Below are 25,989 nucleotides of genomic sequence, written 5' to 3' on the forward strand. Positions count from 1 at the left end.
TTATAAGCAATCTTGCTCAGTAAGATCACAGTGTCTTTTTTTATGATTTGTGGAGGCCTGATAAGAGACTGGATGTTTGAAGTATTCATCAATAAGTCTGTTAATGGTTCTATTCTAGGCAAGAATGCTTTAATTGTTTTACAATAGATGCACAAGATTAATTTAAAAATGAGTTGTGGAGTGATAGCTCTACATTTTTCTGTTTTAAAAACAAAGGCTATAAAATGTGCTAATCAACACACTAAGCATTTGTGTGTGTAAATACTCAACAATGAAAATGTAAATGAAGAAATGTATATTGAGTATCTTAAAAGATTTCTTCCGTCTTGCCTTCTGTTCATCATGAGTCCATACATTAATGGGCATGTGCTGGTCAAAGCACTGTAACTGTTTTGAATGTATGCAACAATTAAAATACCAACACAAAACAATTTGTGTACATTAATAGCAATCTGACTCTTTGTCAGAATGTCATTTATATTACAGAAGCACCTAGAGGCCTTAATCGGAACTGAGGCTTCATCATGTGAGATACTGTGCAAATGCATACAAAGAGGTCTTTGCTACAAAGAACTGTATGTGCTTTTATGGCATCAAGGAATTTGTTCAAATCCTTTGTAATATTGGCAAATGGCACCTTGAGTCTTCAGCTCTTTGTATACAGCAGAACTGGTTTACTGTGGGACCTACTAAAGAATTAATCCCTAAAATGCATAGGTTGTACTTCAGTGGGTTTTTTTTCCCTAAAGTTGTTTGTAAACAAGAATTTTGTAGCTTTTAAAATTTGGTTTCGATTTTCTCATCTGTTTCTTTTAACCTGTGAGTGAATTTTTAGTTGTTTTTGCAAGTGCAGCAAAAGTTGTTTCTTACAGATTTTCTTTAAAGCATCAGACTCTATGTTGTTGTAACACTATTTGTATTTATTTACAAGCACTTCTATGGCACTTAACACTACCAGTAAATTAGCTCCACTCGCAAGGTGCCTGTGAAACAGGGAAATATTTATCCCTATCTTTTTCTTATGTAATTTGAGGCACAGTGGTTACACATTCTCACTGGTTTGCTGCCTCAGTTGTTACTCATCTTGACTTTCTTACAGATGTGCTAAGCACACACAGGTCCACTACAAGTCAATGGTGGTAGTTGTTTTTGAAAACTTGTCTGTAAGTGACTAAAGCTTGTGGTAGAGCTGACAACAGGACCCTAGAACAGCTACTATAGCTTAGCCTTAACCACAACAACATTCTTCCTCCCTAGACGCCAATATCTGTTTACTGAGTTGGAAGTATTTATGGTTCACATTTTATAAAATGTCTGTTGAATTAAGTGTAACTCAGTTGTGACACAGTTACTTATTTAAACTTGAGCTGAATTGTCCAATCCAGGAACAGGAGTATGGGTGATTGTTTCCCACTTTGAACACTTCCCTTCCCCCAGCTTGTCGTTTATGTGGTCTCCTGTATATATTGAAGTTTTAAATGCTTTACCATACCATGAGTTGCAAGTGTTGTAGCAAAGGCTTCTGGCGGTTTACTGCATCTCATAATATTACGTAGCAAAATTTATATCCTGCAGTAATCTTGCAGCAATGGTAATCTGGCCCTTCGATGCTGATTATACATCTGTCAGATCCTGTAAACTGGAGAATCTATGTAAACTGGAGGCTATCCAATAGGAAATGCTCCAAGAGCAAACTAACTACAGTCTTGAGGCCCACATCCTCTCATTGTGTGGGCTCTGTTAATTCTGATGGGAATTAAGCATACAGGTATATTACATCACTGAAGTCTTGACTTGGCCAGGGAATGTGTGTATCTGCTATCAGGTTGAGACACATGCAGTGTGTCTTATGTTTTTGCTTTTTTATTTCTGTGAACTCGGTTTAAAAACAAAATAAAACATGGCAATTTAATGCTTATGAAAAGTGCCATGTGGACAGCCTTTGAAACTATTGTTTTCTATGCACAGAACAGGGACCACATAATCAGCAGATGTACAAGCATCCTGACGCTGCCTCACCAAACTTCAGTGCTAATTCATTGTTTCTTAAAATATTAAAAATATGCCTATAGGTGCCTGTGCAGTGCTAGGGATGCCAATTAGGGATGTAAAATCCTGTTTAATTGGTTAATCAGTTAAATGTGATGTTCAACTGGTTAACAGATTAAAGATGGGGTGGATGGGGAGGCTGCAGCTGGGCTGGAGTACTCCCTCCCCTCAGCGACCCCCCCCCCCATGGCTGTGCTGGAGTGATCCCCCCCCCCCCCCCCCCCCGCTACAGGCAGGAGCTGCATCAGCCAAGCTGTAGCAGCCCCTGCCTATGGTGTGCCTGGGCCCGCCAAGGATGGGTTGCTCTGGCCAGGCTGGAGCACCCCTGTTTGTGGCAGGCCCCCCAGGGCTGGAGCAGCCCCCTGGCCACAGTGGGCAGCGAACTGCTCCAGCCCCCACTGGTTAACTGGAACCGGTGAGCATCACTGGATAAGCATCACATCTCTAATGCCTATCCTATAGACAAAGGACCTACCCTCTTCCACAGCATTAACAAAGAGAGAGGTAAATGATGGGCTTTGAAATGTGTCTGCTGCAAAGCCTCTCTGTTATGGGGAGGTTGTCTTGGGATGTTTCAGCCTCCCTGTTACATCTTATCTTCTGAATATTGATGTCCGAGACTGGTATGATTACTGACAGTTTTGAAGGATGTGTCATTGGCATTACTGACATTATTTGTCTGTTTACTTCATGTTTGTTTGGCCCCTTGTAGATCAGTTGATTTACAGTCAGAGAGCTGTTGTGAGGATATTAATGTGAGGATTTATGTCATAGACATGTAACCAAACTGTACCTTTTTTATTGAAACAGAAGTTTGAGGTTTTGATGGTATTGATATCAATATGAATAGTAACAGGTGACAGGCTGTCAGGTAATAAGAACTCAATTTATTATTTTAGAACCAGGAACTGTTCTGTAACTTGAGTCTAGATTTTATTGCAGAAATGGAGTGAGGTGCATCTGAAGCTTAGTGGAGAAAATGTGACTGCAAACTGAAGAACACCCTATGTCATAATACGTATAAATTGATATACTTCAGCCTTTGTCAAGTTATATTGGTGCATTTCTTGCATACGAAAAGTGCCAGATTAAAAGTTTTGAAAAACAGTGGAATAGTTATAGCATAAGCAGAAAGGGAAGCTTCTTTCCAATGCCTGCATGCCAATGTGTTGTCTCCTCCTATTTTGGGGACCACTCTGAAGTAATTAGTTATTTATTCTTTCCAGTCAATGTTTCTTAGTTTGCAAAGTCAAGAACTCTAAAGCCGGGAAAAGTCAAATGTGTTACAAAAGAGATAAAATTAAGGTTGTCTAGGTATTTGCCTTAGGAGAGAGTTTTAATTACCTGGTCACATGACATTTTTTAATCACAGGGACCCTTCATACTGTATTAAGCAGATTGGAGACACAAGGGACAGAACTAAGTTTGCATGGGCAACTGTCAAGCTAGCACTTCCTACCTTTCGAAAGTTTGACATTGCATCTTAAATAACATTCTTATGTAGCTTTTGTATGAAGCTTTTATTTCATCAAACATATAGAAATTGCTGTCAGCATCCGTCTTAGTGCAGAAAAACACATCCATGTCTAATGGAAAACAAGGCCTCAGATATCCAAGTTCCAAATCCCAAACTACTTAGGTTTTAAGGCAGGGCTACACAACACGCAGCCCATGGGCCATATGCGGCCTGCTTGTTTGCAGTCCGTGATGCAGTTTGGGTTTACGCAGGGCTCAACACACAGTCCGTGGGTGGGATACTTTGAACATGACCTCCCTTGGGAGCATACTCCATAATGGCGAGTCAATATAATGGTCTTCTGTTGATATGTATTTTAGTAGTTAAATTCCTGGACTGTCATTGCTTATTAAAAGTGCTGTCATATCAGTGGAAATTGGGTAAATATTGCATGTTGTTAATATAATCAGAACTGACTTAAATGGGGCCGGTGTGTTGTGTAGTCTTGCCTTAATCTTTGTATTCATGCTCGTCAGTGTGAAAAGTTATTTGCATATTTTTGTGTATATATATTTGCATGTACATGAAACCACACTTAAGTTGAGGCCCTCGGCATGTGCTCAGAGTATCATTGTGGTCCCCGGGGCTTCCAAAGTTGAGTAGTCCTGTTTTAAGGTGTGAAGCCCCAACAGCTTGAATTCCCTCGGGGGGGGGGGGGGGGTAATGAGAGCTAATGTGGCTACTGGAACACTGTCTGAATGTTGTCTAAACTAGGGATGTGAAAATGTATTCTTGTACACAGTTACACCCAGGAATGGGCTTAAAAGCTGGCTCCCTGTGCACACCGACTCTTGGGGAGCCACCTGCCTCCCCCTGCGCTGCTAAGTGCAAATCAGTTCCATCTCCTCTCCCCCCTCCCTCGCTGCCTTTGTTACAGAGGAAGCAGTGTGGTGTGGCAAGCGGGAGATTGCCCTCACATGTAACCGCTGAAGTTTTCAGTGGTTACATGATTACTTAAACGTATTTTAACATTCCTAGTCTGAACATGCAGTAACTTTTAGTAAAGAATACTGTGGTTTCCCTTTATTAACTTGAATGTCTGAATGGTCCCATGAAGACCTCATTCCAGGGTGGACAGTAGTCATGCTCTCAGTGTTAGCAGGAATAGAATGAAATGTAATAATTTTGTCAAGTTTCTCCATTGCTACTCAGAACTGTGACCTTTAGTGAAACTGATCAGAATCATGCACACCAGTGTTTTAGGCTGCTGTCTGGGGCAGAGATGAGTACAGTATGGTAATTCCAACACTTGTCCTAAATCTGCTAGAGGGGGCTAGAACAGCATAAGCCACCCCCTAACCTGCAGCAAACATGGGACTCTGGGGTTGGTGGAGAGAAAGGGGTTGGTTTTCCCTTTCAGCAGCTAGATGACTGGCTTGGGAAAAAGGGGTTTGAGACATTAGCAGATGCTTTTACTGAAAGATGGCGCTTACTCTGCCTTGCATCTTTTTCTAAAAGCAATGCCGGATGAGATTGATTCCAAAAATAAGTGACTCCATCTGCAGTCTCCTGACTAGTAGGTTTAGTTCTCTGAAAAATGAGATTGGGAAAATCTGCAAGACTCATCTGCAAGACTCATCATCTTAAACGGAGCAGAACCTAAAACAGGTTGTTTTTATTTAAGAAATAATGGAAGAAAGGCACCATTAACAGACTAAAAAAGATGTAATTCCAGTAGAAAGTCTGTCCTAAGTTGACACATTTAAGTTACCTCATCTGGTTGTACAATATTACTGTAGCTAGGAGAGCTTTCTTCCTATAGTCCTATCTCTTCATCGGTGGTGTTAACATTTCACCAGTGTTTTGCTTTGTTTTCCAGAGTTTGTAAAATTTAATGTGAACTGGGCAGTACACATTTGTCTTAGTAGTAAAGTTTCCATGAATTGGCAGATTGAACAGTTCTTATTTTCTTTCCTTCCCTGTTTTTCTGATTGATGATAGGCATTTCCTGCAAAAAGCCAGTGGGGTTGAGTAATGGTCAGAAGACAGTGTCAGTCTTTCATTAACTGTCTTCTGTAGAAGACTTGGAAATAAAATGTATGCGTCAAATCTAGGTATGTTTAAAATTAGATTAATCAACTAATCGAATAGTCGATGGAATTTCCATTGACTATTCTATTAGTTGATAAGGGCGCTTCTGCTTTGAAATGTAGCAAGAGCTGGCCTGGCCTGGCTGTTCTGCTGTTGTGCAAGGGACTCTTATGCATTTCAAAGATTGAAATGCCACCTGGAACGTGGGTCCAGTGGGGAGGCCCCCGCTGACCCCAAGCTCCATGTGGCATTTCCGCTTTGAAATGTCCAAGATCCCCAGTGGGGACTCTTGTACATTTCAAAGATGGAATGCTGCTGCTGCTTGTCTGGCTCCTCCCACGGAGCTGGAGGAACCTGCTTTTAAGCCGGCTCCCTCCAGCACCTCTTCCTCTACTCCTCTCTTGCTGCCTCTTTCTGTTAGAGGCAGCAAGGAGGAAGGGGGGAGGAACAGATTGGGCAGGGTATACATTTTAGAAGTGTCTAAATAGCCTCCAGGTTGCAAAGGTAAGAGTGAAAGATGCTTCTTCTCATCTGATATTGCACTGACTCCTTAGGATTTTGTTTCATTGGCCTATTGCAACAAACCTAGATTTCAAGCCTTATTCTCTATTTTTTTTTTTCAACTGCTTGTGATTATCAGGGCAATTCAAAGAGATACTACCGAAACACTTTTTAATACTGCCAAAGCCCCACCAACTGATATTTTCAGACCCTGTTTTACATGTATTATGGTAATAATCATTCCCTGTATATTTTAATTCAGCACAAATGTGCCAGTTAGCAGTTTACATACCACAAGGTGTTTATGAACTGACAGTATCTTTTTGTTCTCTTTTAGAGCAAATGATTTATTTAGGAAGCCGGTAAATAATTAATTTTAAAGGCCTTTCATGTAAAGATAGTTTTTTCCAGACAGTACCTGTCAAATTATCTTTTTATTGTTTTTTTAGTTTATATTGCATAGTGTTCTGTTTGATTGCATTAATCTAAAGAGCTGTGAAGCTGTTTTTTGAGACACTAAGAATGCAGTTCTGTTTCATGTTGGTTTCATGTTTCCAGTTTGAAAATTGGCACTTTAAATTTATTTTTTCGAAAACAGTTAACAAAAGTAGGTGAAATGAAGTAGCATCCCTAAATATCTAACAGAGAAGAGAAAATTTACTGTGAGATGAAATTATCTGAACATTAAAATAACTGCATTCATAGTAAATGTTTTAATTTCATGTGCAATATGTGTTATGACATTTATATTTTCAAAAAAAGTCCTGAGTAGTTTCAAATATAATTCCTTCTGTCCTTACCGAGGCAGTGCGGAGGGGAGCAGGCAGGAGCTGGTGCTGGGGGCGGCGGGAGGGGGGTGGGGGGCGGGAGCCAGCTTAAAAACTGCCCCCCCCTCCCCCCAGCACCAGCTCCCTGGTGCCGCCTGCTCCCCTCACACCCATGCTGCTGCATCTATCAGAGTAGAACTCCCTGGTCTGATACAGAGGTAGCAGCACAGAGTGGCGGGGGTTCCCCAGGAGTGGGGCTGGGAGTGCATTGGCTGCTGGCCCTGCTCTTGGGGACTATCGAACAGTTGTGTAACTGCTAAGATTTCATGCAGTTATGTGACTCTTCAGTTACATGATATCTAACATCCCTACCAGAACTCAGAGCTCTGGCTGTGGGATTTCTTTGGAAAAAAATGTTTACCCATTTTTGTAACAATTCTCGAGTCAGAGAATATTAGGCTTCCGTGGTCAAAGGGGATGATAATCTTTGGAAGACGAACTCTGCTCTGGTGAAGTTTCTTCCCCAAAACAAATTACAGAACTTAAAATCATAATATAGGAGGATATCTGACCTATTACAACTGCAGGAGCTTTTTATAGTATGTCAGTGTTTCTCAACCTTTTTATAAAGTACCCCCCCTTTTTTAAAAAAGTACCCCTTTAAAAAAAAAAGTACCTCCAGTAACTACAGTTTTTTGGGACACATTTTTTTTCTGCCATTGCAACACATTTGTTTAAACAACTTAATCACAGCTAGGCTATGAAATTTAAATACAAAATAATAAATGTATTTTGTAAAAATACAAAAATAATAAAGCGCTGTAAAACTGAAAACAAAAGCAGTCAGTTTTCTTCAAATTTCAGTTGTGTTGGTGTACCCCCTAGATTTCTGTCGAGTACCCCCTAATTGTACTCCTCTTAGGAGTGTTGAGAAACACTGGTATAAGTGATGGAGTAGCAAGATACTGCCTCAGAGAAGAGACCCAGATTCACTGAGCTTTAGGAGGTCCAGAAAAAACTTCATATCCCTACATCAGGGGAAGTTTTAACACAAGATCTGAGACCAGTGTTGCCTTGCACTCCTTCAAGGCACTTCTATGATTTGTCTTGCAATCCCCTTTAAGGCAGGCGAGAAAAAAATCTGTTTCAAAAACCAGTTTTCTCATTTGCTGGTTTCTTGAAATCTCAGCTTGCCCACTGTCATTCTTGGTTTCTGTGTTTCTAGTAGGGAAGGACACCTCCACAAACAGACTGAGTTGATCTTGGTACATCCTCACAAGTGGTCTTTCCTCCAATATGGAACACTAGAGCCAGAGCACTTGCCATTTATCTGAACAAGAAGCTGTTGATCTCTTTGTTGCCTCATTAGAGATGTAAATAATGTGTAAAAACAGTAACAGTGTAATCCATTCAAATTCTATTGGTTAAACATTTAACCAGGGAACTAGAGGCGTAAGAAGTTCTACAGCATCCCTGTATTTTATGTGGGGCTCTTGGGGTCAGAGTTTAGATGTTAACTGAAATGGAGAAGCATCAAGTTATCAGGTAACCAATTAAACGTTTACCTTAGATACCATGAAAACACTATACTTGCAAAAGATGCTTTTTTTCTTCCATTGCAGAGAAGACCACTGTGTAACTTTCATAGAATCCTAGGGCTGGAAGAGACCTCAGGAGGTCCTCAAGTCCAGCCCCCTGCCCAAACCAGGACCAATCCCAACTAAATCATCCCAACTTTACAGCAGTCCTTTTGGTAACAAAAGTAGTACTAGTAAATTTCAAGAACAAGAGTTACACGATCCTTCTCTCCATGTTGGCCAGAAAAATATGATCTATGGCTCTTTTTACAGGAACTCAGTCAAAGCTGACGTCATACTTAAGGGCTGGACCTCAGATGATCTTTCAATGAGGGCATTTAACTCCACTCCAGCACCACAACCCTCCCTTGACAGCCTGGCTTCAGAGAAGAAAGAGCTCTGTAGGCATTGTGCATTTGAGCAAGTCCTTTAAGGTTTCCTGGCCTTTTGGAAGCAACCTTCCAAAATTGAAAAGGTTTATGCCGTAGGGCCATGTGGATCCTTTTGCCTCCCCTACACATTGCCAAACTGCTTTCAGGTAACTTAGATTAACTCCACCTAGGTTCATATGACAGACTTTTCTACTCTTCATGAATGACTAGAAGATTGACCAGTGTGTCCACAGCCCCTGTTCGTCTGGTTTATTCAGGACCTGATATAAATTAGAAAGCATGCCCTCCTTTCATTTTGTGGAATATTAATGTGGTCTTACCAAAGGAAATGATGGCTTATCTGGTGTCAGTACCTCTGACATCAAATTTGTTATCCAGAAGAATATTTTCCTTGGTGGTGTCACTTAATTTACACAGAGTAACTGAAGTGCAAGTGCTAGTGTCTGATCGACTTTATACAACATGCTATAGTATAAGTGTAAAAGTGGTGCATCGGACTCACCTGAGTTCTGCGTTAATGAGAAGTCTGCACTGGTAAGTTTGCCATAATTGCACATCTGCCTTGAAGGCCTTTTTCTATATACTTGATGTCAAAAGACTCTCAGAGACCTCCTTGGATAGGACTAACCTTCTTAAATTACACTTGGCTTTGTATCATTTAACTGCAGTTCCTCAAGCAGTACCGTCACTAGATGACTGATTCGATTTTGCATTGTGATGATAAATGCTATGTCAAAGCTCATTCAGCTTGACGCAGAGTTATTGTTTCTATTGCAGTCATGTAAAACAGCCACATGGTTACATGGTATGTTTATAGAGCATTACTGTTGGACTTGGCCCCTGGATTGTCAGTCCTGTGGTGGTGATGAGAGCGCAATTGGAACTTGCAGTTCAATTGTTTTGTTTTGCTGAAATTCTTGAAAATTTTGGATTGTTAAAATGCGGTGTACAGGATGTACTTCAAATAGTTTACATTCACTTTAAAAGTATTTTACCTAATGTAATGTTAATGGAACAATGTTGTCAGTTTAATCGGGTGTGTGAGGCTTTTTAAATATATAATATAGCTCTTACATAGTACTTTTCATGTACAGGCAGTCCCCGAGTTACGCGGATCCGACTTATGTCGGATCCGCAGTTACGAACGGGGCACTTCCTCTCCCTGGTCTCGAGCAGACCAGGGAGAGGAAGCAAAGCGGCGGCGGAACGCGCGGCCAGCTGACAGCCCAGACGCGCGCTCCGCTCTGCTCCTCCCCCCCCCTCTGCAGACCAGGGGGAGGGGGAGCAGAGCAGAGCGGAGCAGAGCAGAGCGGCAGAACGCGCGGCCAGCTGACAGCCCAGAAGCGTCTGGGCTGTCAGCTGGCTGCGCGTTCCGCCGCTCTGCTGTGCTCCGCTCTGCTCCCCCTCCCCCTGATCTGCAGGGGGGGGGGGAGCAGAGCGGAGCACGCGGCCAGCTGACAGCCCAGATGCGTCTGGGCTGTCAGCTGGCCGCGCGTTCTGCCGCTCTGCTCTGCTCCGCTCTGCTCCCCCTCCCCCTGGTCTGCAAACCATGGGGGGGGGGGGAAGCAGAGCGGAGCACGCGGCCAGCTGACAGCCCAGATGCGTCTGGGCTGTCAGCTGGCCGCGCGTTCCGCCGCTCTGCTCTACTCTGCTCCCCCTCCCCCTGGTCTGCAGACCTGGGGGACGGGGAGCAGAGCAGAGCAAAGCCGCGGAGCCCGAGGGCAGCAGGATAGCCATGGTGCGTCTGGGCTGTCCCGCTGCCCCCGTGCTCCGCCGCTTTGCTCCCCGTCCCCCTGGTCTGCAGACCAGGGGGACGGGGAGCAAAGCAGAGCAAAGCCACGGAGCCCGAGGGCAGCAGGATAGCCATGGTGCGTCTGGGCTGTCCCGCTGCCCCCGTGCTCCGCGGCTTTGCTCCGGACGCCTGTGGTACAGCAGCTGGGGCGCTGCCGATTGGTCCCGTAGCGCCGCTCTGGGTGCCACTGGACCAACCCAGCAGCACCCCAGCTGCTCTGCCCCAGGTGTCCCCTAGTCAGCAGCTGCTGAAAATAACCAGTGGCTGACTACAGGAAGCCCCTGCCCCGGGCTTCCTGGAATCAGCCGCTGATCAGTTTCAGCAGCAGCAGCTGACTTGGGGATGCCTAGGGTTCTTAAGTTGAATCTGTATGTAAGTCAGAACTGGCGTCCAGATTCAGCCACTGTTGAAACTGATCAGTTTCAGCAGCGGCTGAATCTGGACGCCAGTTCCGACTTACATACAGATTCAACTTAAGAACAAACCTACAGTCCCTATCTTGTATGTAACCCGGGGACTGCCTGTATGTATCTCAAAGGAGGTGAGTATCATTATCCTTATTTTACAGATAGGTAAACTGAGGCATGGAAAGGCAAAGTGGCTTATCCAAGATGGCCTAGCAGACCAACGACTAAGTCAGCAATCAAACCCAGGTCTCATTGGTCTTAGTCCAGTGACCTTTCCACTAGGACACAACACCTCCTCAAATCTTAAAGGAATAGGTGAAAATGTAAGCACCCTATCCATTAAAATCAGTTGATCTTAGTTTGGGATAACCTCTGTATTTGGTTATGTGGAATTGAATGGATGAAAAAGGAAGAATGCTGGGGATTCCAGCTGCAAATACAGTAGTTTGATGTGTGGGCTACTATAAACCTATGGAATGATTCAGTAGGTATAAATAGAGAAGAACTAATTAAAACATCCTTATGTATCTTGTAAAATAAAAACAATGAATATTCCATGTAATGAAATTTTTTTTCTGAAATATCTGCGCACCTTCAAGAAATACATGTGATTAGCCACTTCATCAGATGTGGGTTCAAACCCACAAAAACTAATGTCCAAAAAAAGTGTTTATCTTTAAGGAGCTACAGGCCTCCTTAACATATTATGTGTTTATCTTTTGTTATTTTAAAACCTTCTTTTGCATACTCTCTAAATCTTTCTGGCTATAGATCGCAATGTTACTGTAAATTACTGAAACCCCCTACGATTACATTTTTTTATTTCTAAATTGGTAAGCTGATGACATTAATCTGTGATCTGCTTTTTAGCTAAAGTAATTGAACTGTTTTCTACTACTAATATTCTGTATTCATTTTGTTAATGCTACAATGTTCATAAGTAGCAGAATCATTAGAGGTCTTTAAAGCAGGTGAGCCCGTGGGCCTGTCTTAACCTAGTTTTTATTTTTTCACAATAATTAATTGGAAGTTAAAATATCACTGTATAGTAAAACAGTTTACTTCAGGAGTTTAATAAAAGCCTGTTCATTTATTCTTGGATTTTTTTGGAAACTACGGTTATTTTGTTTCTTGACGGGGCAGAGGGGAGCAAACCACTTGATAACAGAAAAAAGTCTAATTGTTGAAAAAATGTCTACACTGCCGGGTTCTTGCGCAAGAACACGTCCACGCTGCCATGTGTTTTGAGCAAGAGCATCCGTGGCAGTGTGGACACTCTCTTGTGCAAGAAAGCTCTGATGGCCATTTTAGCCATAGGGCTTTCTTGCGCAAGGAACCCCTGCCATGCGTCCACACTGCCCTCTTGCGCGAGAAGGCTTACACTTGTTAGAAAAGAGCGTAGCTCTTGCGCAAGAAGCCCTGTCTTCTGACGTCGTACTGCAAATCTTCTTGTGCAAGAGCGGGCGGGGCAGTGTGGATGCTCTGCGGGTTCTTGCGCAGGCACGGCTGTTAAGATAAGCCACCCTTATCAAAAGCCAGTCGAGGGTTATGATGAAACCCCGTCTGTAGTCTCAGTCTTCCCTCTCGGGTAGACTGTACAGTGGTGTGGGCAGGGTTGCGGGGGGGACCCGGGCCGGCACACTACTGAAGGTTCCAGCCCGGGAATCCTAAGGCAGTGGCGACAGACAGTGTTTCCTCCATTCCCAGTGTTGCAGCCGTTTCTTTGGGCCACTTCCCCAAATGACCACTCCCAGTATCTTTCTGCTTCTCCACAGCACACTTCCTCACTCCCAGTCCTTGGCTCCTCCAGCCTTCTTTGAAGGGAAGCCTTTTAAACCAGCCCCAGCAGGCCTTTAATGGGCTCCAGGTATTTGGATTAGCAGCTCTCTCACTTGCTGCATGTGCCTGCCTGACTTAATTGCTCTGTAGCAGCCCCATCTCTGGTCACTCAAGAAACAGAAAACTATTCACCCAATGGCCAGAAAATGTATTGTCTATCAGACTGTGGTAGCCAACTGCTCTATCACATGGTATGTGTGTGTTTGTGGACTTCTGCTGATCTCTCATAGACCACTTTTTTTCTTCTTGGGGGATGGTGGTATTCTCGTTCATCTTGTACTTACTCAATTCTTTAAAAAAGATAATCGCATAAAACCAGGATTTGTATTCCTCAGAGAAAACAAATAACTTCCTCTTTCTCTGACACAAGTTGGTTACTGCAAAAATGATTGATGTCACCAAAAGATGATTACTGCTTCAGTTTTGGAGTAGCAATAGGAACAGCTTTCTTCTGAAAAAACAATTATCCTCTTTTGGAGCAGACGGTGTTTATTTCCCTGGTTTACTATTACAAAGCGTGACACAAACAGTTTCTAACTAAATATTATTCAGAGTCCTAAAAGATGTGTTAGTGGCAGTTGAAATTCTTCACTTTTCTGAGTGGCATGGGCACTGTTCTCTTTCTGTTACTTATTACTGTACTAATGATACTAAAGAATGATATTGAACACAAACTTTACATGTTGGTGATGCAGGTGGGTTTTTCCTCCTGTTTTAGCAGACATGCACTTCTGAGATTTTTCTCTTTTCTTTTTATAGGACAGTGGCAGGTGAGGTCAATTGGTGACCAGGTAGGCTCTTAATACATGTAAAAGGCTGAAGCACAGCAGGGGGGACCCAGCGCGAGCTGGGACCTCTGATTACTGGCTTGCGCTGGGTCCCCCCGCTGAGCTTCTGATTTTTGAATGTGTTAAGAGCTGCAGCGTCTGGGACTGGGTGTGAGTCAAGAATCCCTGCTACTACCTTGCCCCCTGCAGAGACAGTGCTGAGGAGAACCAGCTTGTAAGATGGCTCCCCCCAGCACTGGCTCCTGCTCCCCGCTCTTGCTGCCTCTGTTAGAGGCAGCGGGGGAAGGGGGGAGCTACTAGTCGAGGAACTAGTCAACTATCCATTAAGCTTCTGCTTATTGGATAGTCAACTACTCAACTAGTCTCTTACATCTCTAATTACCATCAGTAGTAAATTTGGACTAGAAACTTGTAAAGCTTCCTTTACTTTCTCCATAACTAATTTGAATTATTTTGTGATTTCTAACAGTAAAAATGTTCTTTGCACTAAAATGACAGTTGAATTGGTAACTTTGTTTTAATTTTGTTAGGAAATATTTTTATTAACGCTAAATATAATAGCCATAACTTTTTTCCAATTAAAAATAAAAATAATTATTTAAACCAGAGATTCTCAACGTGATCTGTGGACCCATTCTGAGAGAGCTGCTACTGGTCTGCTCTGGTTTGTTTACTTGTCAGCTCCGCAGCTACAGGGCCTCCTGGCTCCCATTGGTTGCGGTTTGCCGTTTGCAGCCAACGGGAGCTGTGGGAAGCAGCAGCCTGGGTCACAGTGCTTCCCACAGCTCCCCTTGGCTGCAAATGGCAAACCACAGCCAGTGGGAGCTGTGAGGCTCCGTGGCTGCGGAGTTGGTAAGTGAACAGACCAGAGCATCCTGGTAGCAGCTCTTCTGAGAGTGGGTCTATGGAGATTTCAAGATGCTAGGCAGTTGTAACTCTGAAGACAGTTTATCTGTATGTGGACTAGAATGAGAAGGTACTCATAGAATCATAGGACTGGAAGGGACCTCAAGAGGTCATTGAGTCCAGCCCCCCGCCCTCAAGGCAGGACCAAGCTCCATCTACACCATCCCTGACAGATGTCTATCTAACCTGTTCTTAAATATCTCCAGAGAGGGAGATTCCACCACCTCCCTTGGCAATTTATTCGTTGACTATTTTTAAGTTGTTCCCAACATTAACTTTAAATGGTACTGATCAAGCAGCTGCAGTAAACTGCAGAGAAATTTATATTCTAATTATTGTTGAAAAGAATCTCTTGCTTTTTAATAATATATAGACTTTAATATGTCTTCCACCGAAAAATATTAAAGCTGTTTACACACAGTAACAACTTGTCACATCACAGTGAAATAGAGAACTAGTCTCATTTACCTGTTTATCATAAGTGTCACCGGTAGTTTGTCAGTTTTTGGAATACATATCAGTTGTCCTGACTCTCTTGTGCTTTTTGACAGAAAAGAATCCTTTTCCCCACCTCTTGTCCACTGAAGTTATATTGTTTCAGTGAGAAAAATATCACAGATATACACACATTTATATGAAATTTCTTTTGACTTTCAGAGCGGGCACTTGGAATTACCTGTGAGGGTGTCTGTAATCACAGCCTTGGTACAAAAATTGCTTACACAGATCATTTAAATTTAACTTCGGCCTCTGATGGGACCATAGGAATCCAAGGAACTTTACCCTGATATAAAACAGGCACTTTTTACATTAGAATGACTAAAATTTTAGTATTAATAGACAGGACTTGACAAACCCCAGCGAGAGCCACTCGCCAGCCTCACACTGCGCATGCACGAAGCGCTGGTGAATGGGGCTCACGGAGCGACCGGCTGAAATTTACTCGCCATGGGCGAGTAGATTCAGCCGTTTGTCGAGCCCTGCTAATAGATGTTTAAATGACATCAAACATTTTTTGTTTCCGGGAGTAATATTAGCGCCCAGTTCAATGGTGGTAGATTTTGGAGCCATGGGGCTTTTTTCCCCTTTTGCCTTCTGTGGTTTACCATTCCGCTTGAGACAAAGTCAAGGATCCTAAATTTTCCCTGCTCTGGCAAGGAGTCTTAGTGCTAAGCTATACTTTTCCTCAAAAACAAATAAACAAAACTGTTACTTTTTTATTTCATTCTTTCACTTTCACTTTCTGGAAAGGGCCCATGTTTGTGTTGGATATAAAAGTAATCTTCCTCACCTCTCAAATTACTAAATTTATGAAAAACTGTTCTGGGATTAAATGTAAATAGAATTGTCCCGTCCATTGAATAGCAGAATTGGGAGCAAAAAGGAGTAGGTTCTAGAGTAGTAACTTTTCCTTCCTTCTCAAGTAATGGCTAACTTAATGTGATCATTAATGATGCAATTTCAGTATATTTAAATGTGTAACTCAGATACTGGTGTATGATTTGTTAAACAAAGCATCCTTTGTGGGTCCCATATTTTCTAGTCCTTCACAGATTACTCATTGCAATGTTGTCCTGTTCATGAGGAAAGGAACCTGCTGTCTCCAAATTCTTGGCATGGCCTCCCCTCAAAAATTATTTCCCACCCTGAGTTAGAAAGTGGTCAGGGGCCATACTCCCCATGATTTTAATAGAGGAAGTGTGCGGCGTGGGATGGAGGTTAGGTGCACAAGGGAGCTTGCAGTACAGGATTGGGGTGCAAGAGATGGTGTGCATCTGGGAGAGAGTTTGGGTGAAGGAGGTAGTTGTGACTTGGGGCAAGAGATTGAGGTGTAGGAGGGAGTACAGGGGTTTGGGCTGTGACCTTGGGCAGGGAGAGGGTTGTGCCCTGGGTCAGAGGATTAGGGTGCAGGGTACAGGATGGGGAGGGAGAAGGTTTGTGGGGTAGGGAGGCAAGAGTAGAGGAGTCAAAGGCTTGGGAGGAGGGAAGGGTTGGGGTGCCAGAGGCAAGCTCTGTTCAGAAGACTTACTTGGGCGACTCCCAGCAAGCAGCACAGAAGGGTTCCCAGGCAGGTTCTCTGGCTGCTCCATTCTTGCATCTGCTGCAGGGGCCATGTGGCTCTGAATAGCTTCAAGCCTGAGGGAAGAAGGGGTGCTTTTCACACTGCCTGTTCTTCAAACAGGCCGCTCTCATTGACTTTGAGCCTGTCAATGGGATTGTGCTGGGGATGGAGGCAGCACGTGAAGCCTCTCCCTCCTTAGCTGCATCAGTCCATATAATAAAAAGATAATAGTAGCGTCGTACCTCGGTGTTTTCGTACCTCGGTACCTTCGGTGGTCTGGGCTGTGAGTGTCAGCGTCGTCTGGTCAGGGTTGTCCTGGCGCGCTCCTGACAGGACCTCTACTCCATTGTTAAACTTTCGGCTGTGTGCGTAACAATCGGTACTCCCTTTATCTAGAGTGTTAGACCCCATGCACTTGGGTCAACACGAGATCTCTGAGAGGCCCCGGAAACGACAGATGCAGGCAAGGTTTGAAATCAATCGAGCAGGTTTATTGTCAAATGCAAAGCTCTACCAGTTGGTAACAGAGATCAGTACAATGTTACACCACTGGGCACTATGGCCCGCATTGACAAGGTACCAACACCGGGCAGGTCTATTGCCATATAACAGATATTAACAGCAGTTAGTCAAAGTTAAGCTACTGTGCACTCTGTAAGTTTAGGCAATGACACCTGCCGGTCAGGCGCCTAGTGTGCCCCCCCAAGGTTGGCCGGAGAGCACCCTCTGCGGTGTCCTTTTATAGACAGGTACAAACAACTTACATAATTTCTTTACGTACCAGGTTACCACCCTCTGTTGCCTAGTTACCACCCCTCACCTTATGGAAGGGGGGCTTACTTACTAACCTTCATGCTGTCAATTCCGACCCGGTCCTGAACCTAGGTCGGTATGTGCATTAGTTTTTAGGGAGTTTTTGTACCAAGACATTTCTTATTAAGATGTTCCATTACTCCCCTTTGGCTTACAGTCTGTACCCAGTGCCTCCCTGTGTCCTTCCATGCTCGACCTAACTTACACAATCATACAATTATCAATAGGGCCTCTTTCTTGGCTCCTGTTACTGAACCAAAGTCTTGCTCACTAGATTGCAGGCCTGTTGCTGTTTTCATGTTACAGGCCTCTATTTAGGCCTGCTGACTCCATGTCAGTCATGCTACTGACCCTCAACTTACTACAAGTGGAACAGTCCTTTTTTGGATTAGCATATGGCCTATAGGTGACACTGACATTTAATAGTGGAAATCTTAAAGTTACTGGGTCCACATTAGCATCCTCTGAATGCTTGAGCTTTGTCTTACTTTTGAAGATGGTCTACTTTGACAAAAGAAGCTCTCTTGTTGATGGTGCATATGCACTTGATTTTCAAGCATGTGTTGTGTGGTTAAATGTCATGGTGATAGCAGACTATGTTGTGGTGTTTTAACCTTTATGGTTCCTGAGGGGGGGTGGGGATGTGTGTGTGTGTGTGTGTGTATGTGTATGAGGAGGAATGTTGGTCTGAAACGCTAGGCATTTTTCTGTGCTGTGCACATACATCTTGTGCAGTCTGATGTACTTTGTCTACACAGGCTAGAATGGGACCTGTCCTTCATTAATTCACATCCATTGTTGGCTGTAAAAGTGAAATCTACAGTATAGCTTAGGTATGGTTATGTGTTGGGCTGTATGGCACAGCAGTGCACCTTAGTCATGTCCATGTTATGGATTCTACCATTTCTTCTGCTATTGAAGCTCCATTGTGGAAGATGCAGATCTTGAGAGAGTTGACGTTTCCCCCATTTCTCTTTTGTGATTTTTTTTTTCAGGGGGTGGGGAGACACATTTGCTCTAGTGTTTGAAAAGAGGAAAAGGGAGTGACTGGATATTTCTCTTTATGAGAGCAAAATAATATGTAGAATATGTAATTTCTGTATGTATTCAGAGTATTAGATTTAATGTTGGGATGTGAAGGACTGGTTGCTTACTGGATAGTCAAGTTTGTCGACTAGTTGCTTCCCCCCCTTTGCTGCCACTATCAGGTGGGGATACTTCAAAGCAACAGTGCCACGTGGAACCTGGGGCCAGACCCTGGGCTCTCCATGGTGCTGCTGCTTTGAAATGCCGCGAGGAGCTTGATACCAGGCTCCCTGTGGCATTTCAAAGCAGCAGCGCAGCATGGAGCCCAAGGTCAGTGGGGGAGTCCCCAGCTGACCCTGGGCTCCACGTGGCAACAGTCCTAGGGCTGTTTCTACACTTCAATGGCAGAGGCACCAACTATTCAATGCATCGACTATTTGATTAGTCAGTTAATCACAATTTAACATCTCTAATTTAACGAGCCCAATATTTGCTTGCATGTATTGATTCAACAGTTTCTCTGTCAAATGATTGCATATGCACTGTTTGAACGGTAATTAGATTGTGATACCTTAATATAGCGTTATTATTCCACATATAAGATGCTCCTTTCAGTACTTGGTGAGAATTATCTGTAAACTGAGATTACCTTGTTTAGGATGATCAGATGTCCTGTTTTTAAAGGGCTAGTCCCGTATTTAAGACTTCCTGCAGGTGTCCTGGCTTTTTCTTACAGGACAACTTGCCCGTTTTTTATTTTCTTTCTTCCCCACATTCGTACTGGTGGATCCTGCTGCTTGCCGTATCTCTGCTTGCCAGCTGCCCTCCAGCTAGTAGTGTGTGTTTGTCGGGGCGGGGGTGTCAGTGGTTGATGATGTGGGTGGGTGTGCAAAGCTCATGGTAGTGAAAAAATGCAGTGCCCAGGGCCAGCCGCTCCCCCTGTTGGTCTGTCAGAGCAGCTCCCGCTGTGTGCCTGCTCTTGGCCTGGCCCCTTGTCCTGTTTCTGGCCAGCAATGGCTGTGTACTACACGCTGCAGTAGCTGGTGAGTGCAGGAAGGTGTCAGGCAGCAGCCAGTTGCATGTTGCCTCTGTTATCCAATCATCATTCCTTTACCCCCAGTCACTGTCCTTTCCCTGCTTTGTCCCCCCACGCCAAGCTCTGCTCATCTTCCATATCCCCAATGATGAGGTCTGTTCTAGTCCCAGTACTGTGCAGAGAAACAGCCCTGGTCGGTACTCCTCTAGCTGGGCAGGCGCCCCAGGAAACCCCAAGTCCTTCCTTCTAGTGGCGCTGGACAAGAGGTGCTGAGATCTGCATGTGTCAAAGCCCTGCAAGGCACAGGTACCGGGAAGCTTTTATGCCCCTCAGCTGAGCTCTGGAGTGGCAGCAGGAAGGATGGGGGAGTGATTTCCAGCCTCTTCACTGCCCAAACCTGCAGGTTCCACAATACTTAGCACCCTCTTCACCTCCTAAACCTCCCCCCCAGCTTCCCATGTGTACCAGCTCCTGCCTGCCCCCCTCACCCTGTGCACTGTTTCCTCTATATCAGAGGCAGCAGCATGGGGCGGGGCAGGTGGCTCCACAGGATCTGTTGCTCATAGGGAGCCAGCTTAAAAGCTGACTCCCCACAGGCACCAGCTCCCATCTCCCTCCCCCTTACTGCCTCTGATACAGAGGCAGCGGAGGGGGGGGGGGTGGGGGGGGAGGGAAAATTGTGTGTAGTCATTTGGGTTAACCGATAAGTCCAGGCGTATCGGTTAATTGTTTACACAACTATATGCGAACATCCCTACTTTTAGCTATTTTCATTTAAATGAAACAAGCACCGAAACAGTTTCCTTACCTTGCAAATATTTTAAACCCCTCTCCCCATTTTTTTAGTAATTTACATTTAACACAATACTTTACTAAAGTCTCTGCTGCTGCCTGATTGCGTACTTCCAGTTTGAAATGAGGTGTGTAGTTGATTGATTGTAACTCCCATGTTTGTAACTGAGGTACTCCTGTATGGTAAAAGCTAGGGAAGAATCCCAATTGAATCTCCGCATGCAGCTTTTACAGGGTTTATAGTTGGCTGGAAAATAAAAAATGTTCTTCGAGTGGTTGCTCATGTCCATTCGAAGTAGGTGTGCGCACCGCGTGCACCATGTCTTCCGGAGCGTTTTCCCTAGCAGTACCCGTAGTGCCAGCAGGGCGCCCCCTGGAGTGGCGCCGCCATCGCAGAGCATAAGTACCCCTGCCGGCGCTGCCCCACCTCAGTTCCTTCTTACCGCCGTGACGGTGGTTGGAGCGTTTCTATCTGTCAGTCAGTCAGTTAGTTAATGGTTCACGTTCTTGTACCTTGATTGTAAATAGTTCTCTTAGTTAGATAGTTAGGTTCTTTGTTTTCTCTCCCCCCTTGGGGGTGACGAATGCCAGGGCCGCAGGGCTTCAAGGCGTGCGCTGCCTGCGGGAAGTTTATGCCCAGAGGCGACCCACACGACAGTTGTCTGAAGTGTCTGGGTGAGGGCCATCTCGCAGTCGCCTGTAAGATTTGCAAGTCTTTTAAGCCGTGCACGAAGAGGGAGAGGGTTTCCCACCTAAAACTTCTTCTCATGGAGACGGTGTTACAGCCGGTGCCGTCGGAGCATCCTACGGTGCGCAGCGCACCAGCATCTACACGCAATATTCCTCCTCAGCACCGTGCGTCCGCGTCAAGATCCCGGCACTGGTCTCACTCTCCGGCGTCCAAGAGGGTGAAAAAGTCCCACGGAAGATCCCCTTTAAAAAAGACCATGTCGGTCGCGTACTGCGGTGCCGGCTCACCAGTGCACATATCCGCTGCGGTGCGCCACAGTCGGTGAGAAGGTCTCGATAGTCCAGGGCACCTTCCTTCTCACCGCCTATCTACGCCGGACACATTCGAAGCGGCGCAGGACCTTATTAGTCTCACCACCTGCCCCCCATCATCAGTTGACGCGGATGGGTTGAGGTCGCCCTCGCCAGAGGCTGAATTGGCTATGGCTTCGCCTCCGCATGACCCTGGCCAGCATGCTCGGGCACCTTATGCGTCGGGACCGTCCCATGTGGGATCAGTACTGATCGCCTCGACAGCGACACAACTTTCGACACCGGGTTGCCAGTCTTGCTCAACTTCGGGCTGTGCCCGACCCTCAGTGGTGCTGATCTCTCTCCCAGCTTCTCATTTGGCGGCACCGGTACTGTACTCTCTCAGCCATGTGGCGTCCATTACGGCACCGCTGTCTTCCACGGCACCTAGCCCCCTGGTGCCTGCGTCCATCTCCGCACCGTCGCAAACACCGGCACCGACCACGTGGACCTTGCCAGTGCCCCAGTCGACAGTTGCATCAGGACACTCGGCACCGAGCCTGAGTGGTTTAGCGGCTACCCCAACGCCGTGTCCGGTACCGGGCATGGGTCCCCCGGTACCGTGCGCACCACCAAAACACTTCCGGCACCGGGCCTGGGCACCCCGTGCCGCAACTGCCGGCGTCAGCTTTCCCGGCACCGGGCTTGAGCACCCCGGTGCCGCAACTGGCAGCAAGTCTCCTGACACCGGGCATGGGTCCCCCGGTGCCGCAACATGTCCGCCTCCACCGTATCCATGCCGGCAAGCTGGAATCCATGGCCAGGTTTGCCCCGCACCCTTCGTCTGCTCCGCCCTGGCCGGAGTCCGACTACTCATCAGATTCGGATGCCACTTCCATCCGTTCAGGGTCCTCGGGAGCATCCTCGACCCATAGATCCCGTTGTCGACATTGGCGGGACCTTTCGCTGGCGCAGCAAACCTGGCCCCCGCATCCGCAGTGGCCTTTTTGGACGCCTTGGGCTTATCATCAATGGCAGGGAGCAGTGCCTCCGTCTCTGGTGTCGGAGGGTTTGGGTTGCCGATCGCAGCCCTCGGCGTCGCTGTCTCGACCACCCCCCTCCCCGCACGGGGTACCGCAGCCTGATCCGGCGACAGAGGCCCCGGTGCCGGAGCCGGGCCCACAGCCGGTGCAATACGTTCCACCGGCACCACAGTCGGCACCGACCATAGACCCGGCACCGATGCAGGAGTCGTCCTCGTCTCCTGATGAGGCCCTGGCAGACCTGGCACCTAGTCTGCCTACTGTGGATGCCCATACGCACCAAGAGTTGCTTCGTCACCTGGCATCCAATCTGGGCATCCCGGTGGAACCTGTTGTAGAGGATACTGATCCAATGGTGGACATCCTTGCCGATGATGCACCCGCATGTTTGGCTCTGCCACTGAACAAAACGGTGGCCAAGATTACTAATGCCCTGTGGCAGATGCCGGCGACCTTGACCCCTACCTTGAAAGGGGTCGAGAGGCGCTATTGTGTTCTACAGATGGGGCATGAACATCTGTTTTTGCAGCCCATCCCGGGATCCTTGATTGTGCCGGCTGTAGCTCAAAAGGAAAGGCTGCCCCAGCCAGGACCCTCTCCAAAGGCGAGAGCACCTAAACGCCTGGATTTGATGGGTCGTAAGGTTTACGCCACAGGTGCGGTGCAACTTCGCATCGCAAACCAACACGCAATGTTGAGCCAGTATGCCTTCAATACTTGGCAGGCTGTGGAGAAATTCAAGGATAGGCTTCCGGCTGAGGACCGTCAGAAGTTCGCGGCCATCGCTTCGGAGGGGAAGCTTATTGCCCGGATGGCTCTCCAGGCATCCCTGGACACAGTTGACTCGGCAGCCTGTGCTATGACATCTGGGGTTGTCATGCGCTGTGGTGCCTGGCTGCAAGTCTCCGGGATTCCCCCCGACGTCCAGAATACTATCCAGGACTTACCCTTTGATGGCAAAACTTTGTTCTCGGAGCACACCGATTCTAGGCTCCATATGCTAAAGGAGATAAGGTCTACCCTTAAATCCTTGGGCATTCACACTCCTGCCCCTCAGCGTCGCTAGCTGCCCTATAGGCAACAGGGGAGGGTGCACCCCCCCCCCCCCCAGGCGCTAGGGGTCACCGTCGTCGCCTCAGGGCAGACCGCCAGCGGGGAGGACCCCACGGCCCTTCCCAGCAGGCCAAGCCCCAATTTTGACGCGCTGATAGTTGTGTACCAGTCTCCTACCCTGGCCCCCTGTTTGGGGCCAGGCTATCCCATTTTGCCCATGCTTGGGCATTAATCACAACAGATGCTTGGGTATAGTAAATGGAGGCTATACCATCCCTTTCTTGGGCCGGCCATGGGCTGGCCCCCTTCCAACACCCCTCCCTGGCCCTTTTCAGGGACACCCCTCTCAAACACATCCTGCGTCAGGAGGTGTCCGTGCTCCTCACAAAGGGAGCAGTAGAGGAGGTCCCCCCACACCTGTGGGGACGGGGATTCTATTCCCGATATTTTGTTGTCCCCAAACCAAAAGGAGGAGTCCGTCCCATCTTGGACCTCAGAGATCTGAACAAGGCGGTCATAAAACACAAGTTCAGAATGGTAACCTTAGCCTCAGTCATTCCAGTGCCTCAGTTAGGAGACTGGTACGCAACTCTCGATTTCAAGGACGTGTACTTCCACGTGGTGATCAGAACCAGCCACAGGAGGTTCCTCAGGTTTACTGTTGGCCAGCACCATTTTCAGTTTATGGTGCTCCCTTTTGGCCTGTCAACGGCACCCAGAGTGTTCACCAAGTGCATGGCAGTGGTTGCAGCGTCTCTCCGCAAACAAGGGGTGCACGTGTTCCCGTACCTCGACGATTGGCTAATCCGAGGTCGCTCTTACGAGCAGGTAAAGGCTCACGTATCGGTTTATAGTTGGCTGGGAAATAAAAAATGTTGTAATCCAGTGACTGGGTCTTGCAAATTTGAATAGACAGTGATTTAGTTTCTATTAGCTTTCAATATCTTCTCTGTATAGAAACTCACTTTCAGATAGTAGAAAATGGAAGATTCTCCCTGTTTTTAAAAATCAAAGCATCTTTGAAGCAGAACATTTTGTTTATTAAGGTGATGGTGGCAACCTGCGTTCTCTTTATTATATACATTTAGTTTTAATTCCATTAAATTACAGTAATACAACCACTTTAAATTACAATTTTTTATCTAAAAGATTTTGCTTCCAAAAGCAAGTTTATCAAAGATAAGTTTGAAATATAGTTTTAGCTATTATCTTTGAGGCCTTTCTACACTTGTTTTGAATAAAGGAACAAATCTTGGGGCCTCATACATACACATAACATTTCCCTTGAAGTCACTCATAGCTAAGTGTTTCTGAAAGAACGTGCCCAAAATATTTAAATTAATCCATAAAAACAGTTGTGAATACAAGATGTGTAATACATAAATAGCTGTGGTGTGGCATTATTGCAAGATAGGTTGACAACATACCCCAATAATTAAGTGCGGTGATAAGTGATTGAGCTGCCTGCCATGCAGCCACATAGTAGTACCTGGCAAGGAAATCACAGCAATTCACTGTGAGACAAAAAAATAAGTGTTCCTCCTGTCCCTCTGAAATAATCTTAAGGCCTGTTCCTACTGAGGTGCATAAATACTTGTAACTTAACTTACTTGAATTTCTCCATTGACTTCATTAGTACTAATCATGTAAGTTAAGTTGCTCACACGCATAAGTTATTGTGGGCTCAGGCCCTTGCAAAGTATTATCACAAGGACTGAAAAAAGTAAATGCTTATCTTTGTTATCAGTCAGGCTTGCACGTCAGTTTTCCTCGTAGTTTAGTGCAGTATTCTATGTAGACGTTGAGAGAAAATCCCAAATGTACACGTTTTATGGAAACCATGTAACTTCAAAATATTTGAATGTAGATTATCAAATATTTTCAATGTTACCATTTGTGTACTGCAAATATATTATTAAAAGCTGCAGGTTAACATTTGTACCTCTTGTTTTCTATCTAGATTGCGTGCCCTTAATCTATATTTTATTTGCTATAACTAGGCTTGGCAAACTAAATTGCGTTTTGAAACATATCACTATTGCAACGTAAATGTGGTGGAAATGACACCTCTTTTCTGCCCACCAAAAAATCCTAGGTTAGTTTGTCTGGATTTTATTCTCTTTTGAAGTATTTGATTAGTATTTCTTAAATGGAAAACATAAGTTTTGTTTTCTTGAGGTGACAGGCATGATAAATCTGCTAAAATAAATTTTTAACAGGGTGAATGGATAAGTTTTGCACACCTAGCTTTATTCTTGCAGATCTTCTCAGACATTAGGTTCTAATATAACTGTCCTATGGTGTGAAACCATCTTTTCAGTTGTCCTGTAATATATTACATTAGTTGTATTGTTGCACATATCAAGAAAAAAATTAGAGGATTAAACAGATTATCTATATCTATCCATCAATTGACAAATTAAAATCATGATGAATATTTCCAACTTCTTTATAGAAATAGTGTGTAAAATAACTTTAGATTCTTGTCACTTTTTATGGCATAAGTATATAATAAAATGCAAAATAGTTATCTTTCACTGTTTTTTGGAAGGCTTTAGTCTTTTTTAGTTATCAAAATCTGCATTATGATTTTGCTCAGCATCACCTAGTAAAAACAA

At 45.2% G+C, this 25,989-nt stretch overlaps 1 protein-coding gene across 1 annotated transcript in view; it reads left to right on the top strand.

The window, feature by feature from the left end:
- The window catches only part of LRCH2 (leucine rich repeats and calponin homology domain containing 2), a 37,274-nt gene that overhangs the window by 1,569 nt on the left and 9,716 nt on the right, over window positions 1–25,989 (top strand). The window lies entirely within an intron of this gene.

The sequence above is a fragment of the Pelodiscus sinensis genome, chromosome 13 (genome assembly GCF_049634645.1).
Source record: "Pelodiscus sinensis isolate JC-2024 chromosome 13, ASM4963464v1, whole genome shotgun sequence".
NCBI classification, from domain to species: Eukaryota; Metazoa; Chordata; order Testudines; family Trionychidae; genus Pelodiscus; species Pelodiscus sinensis.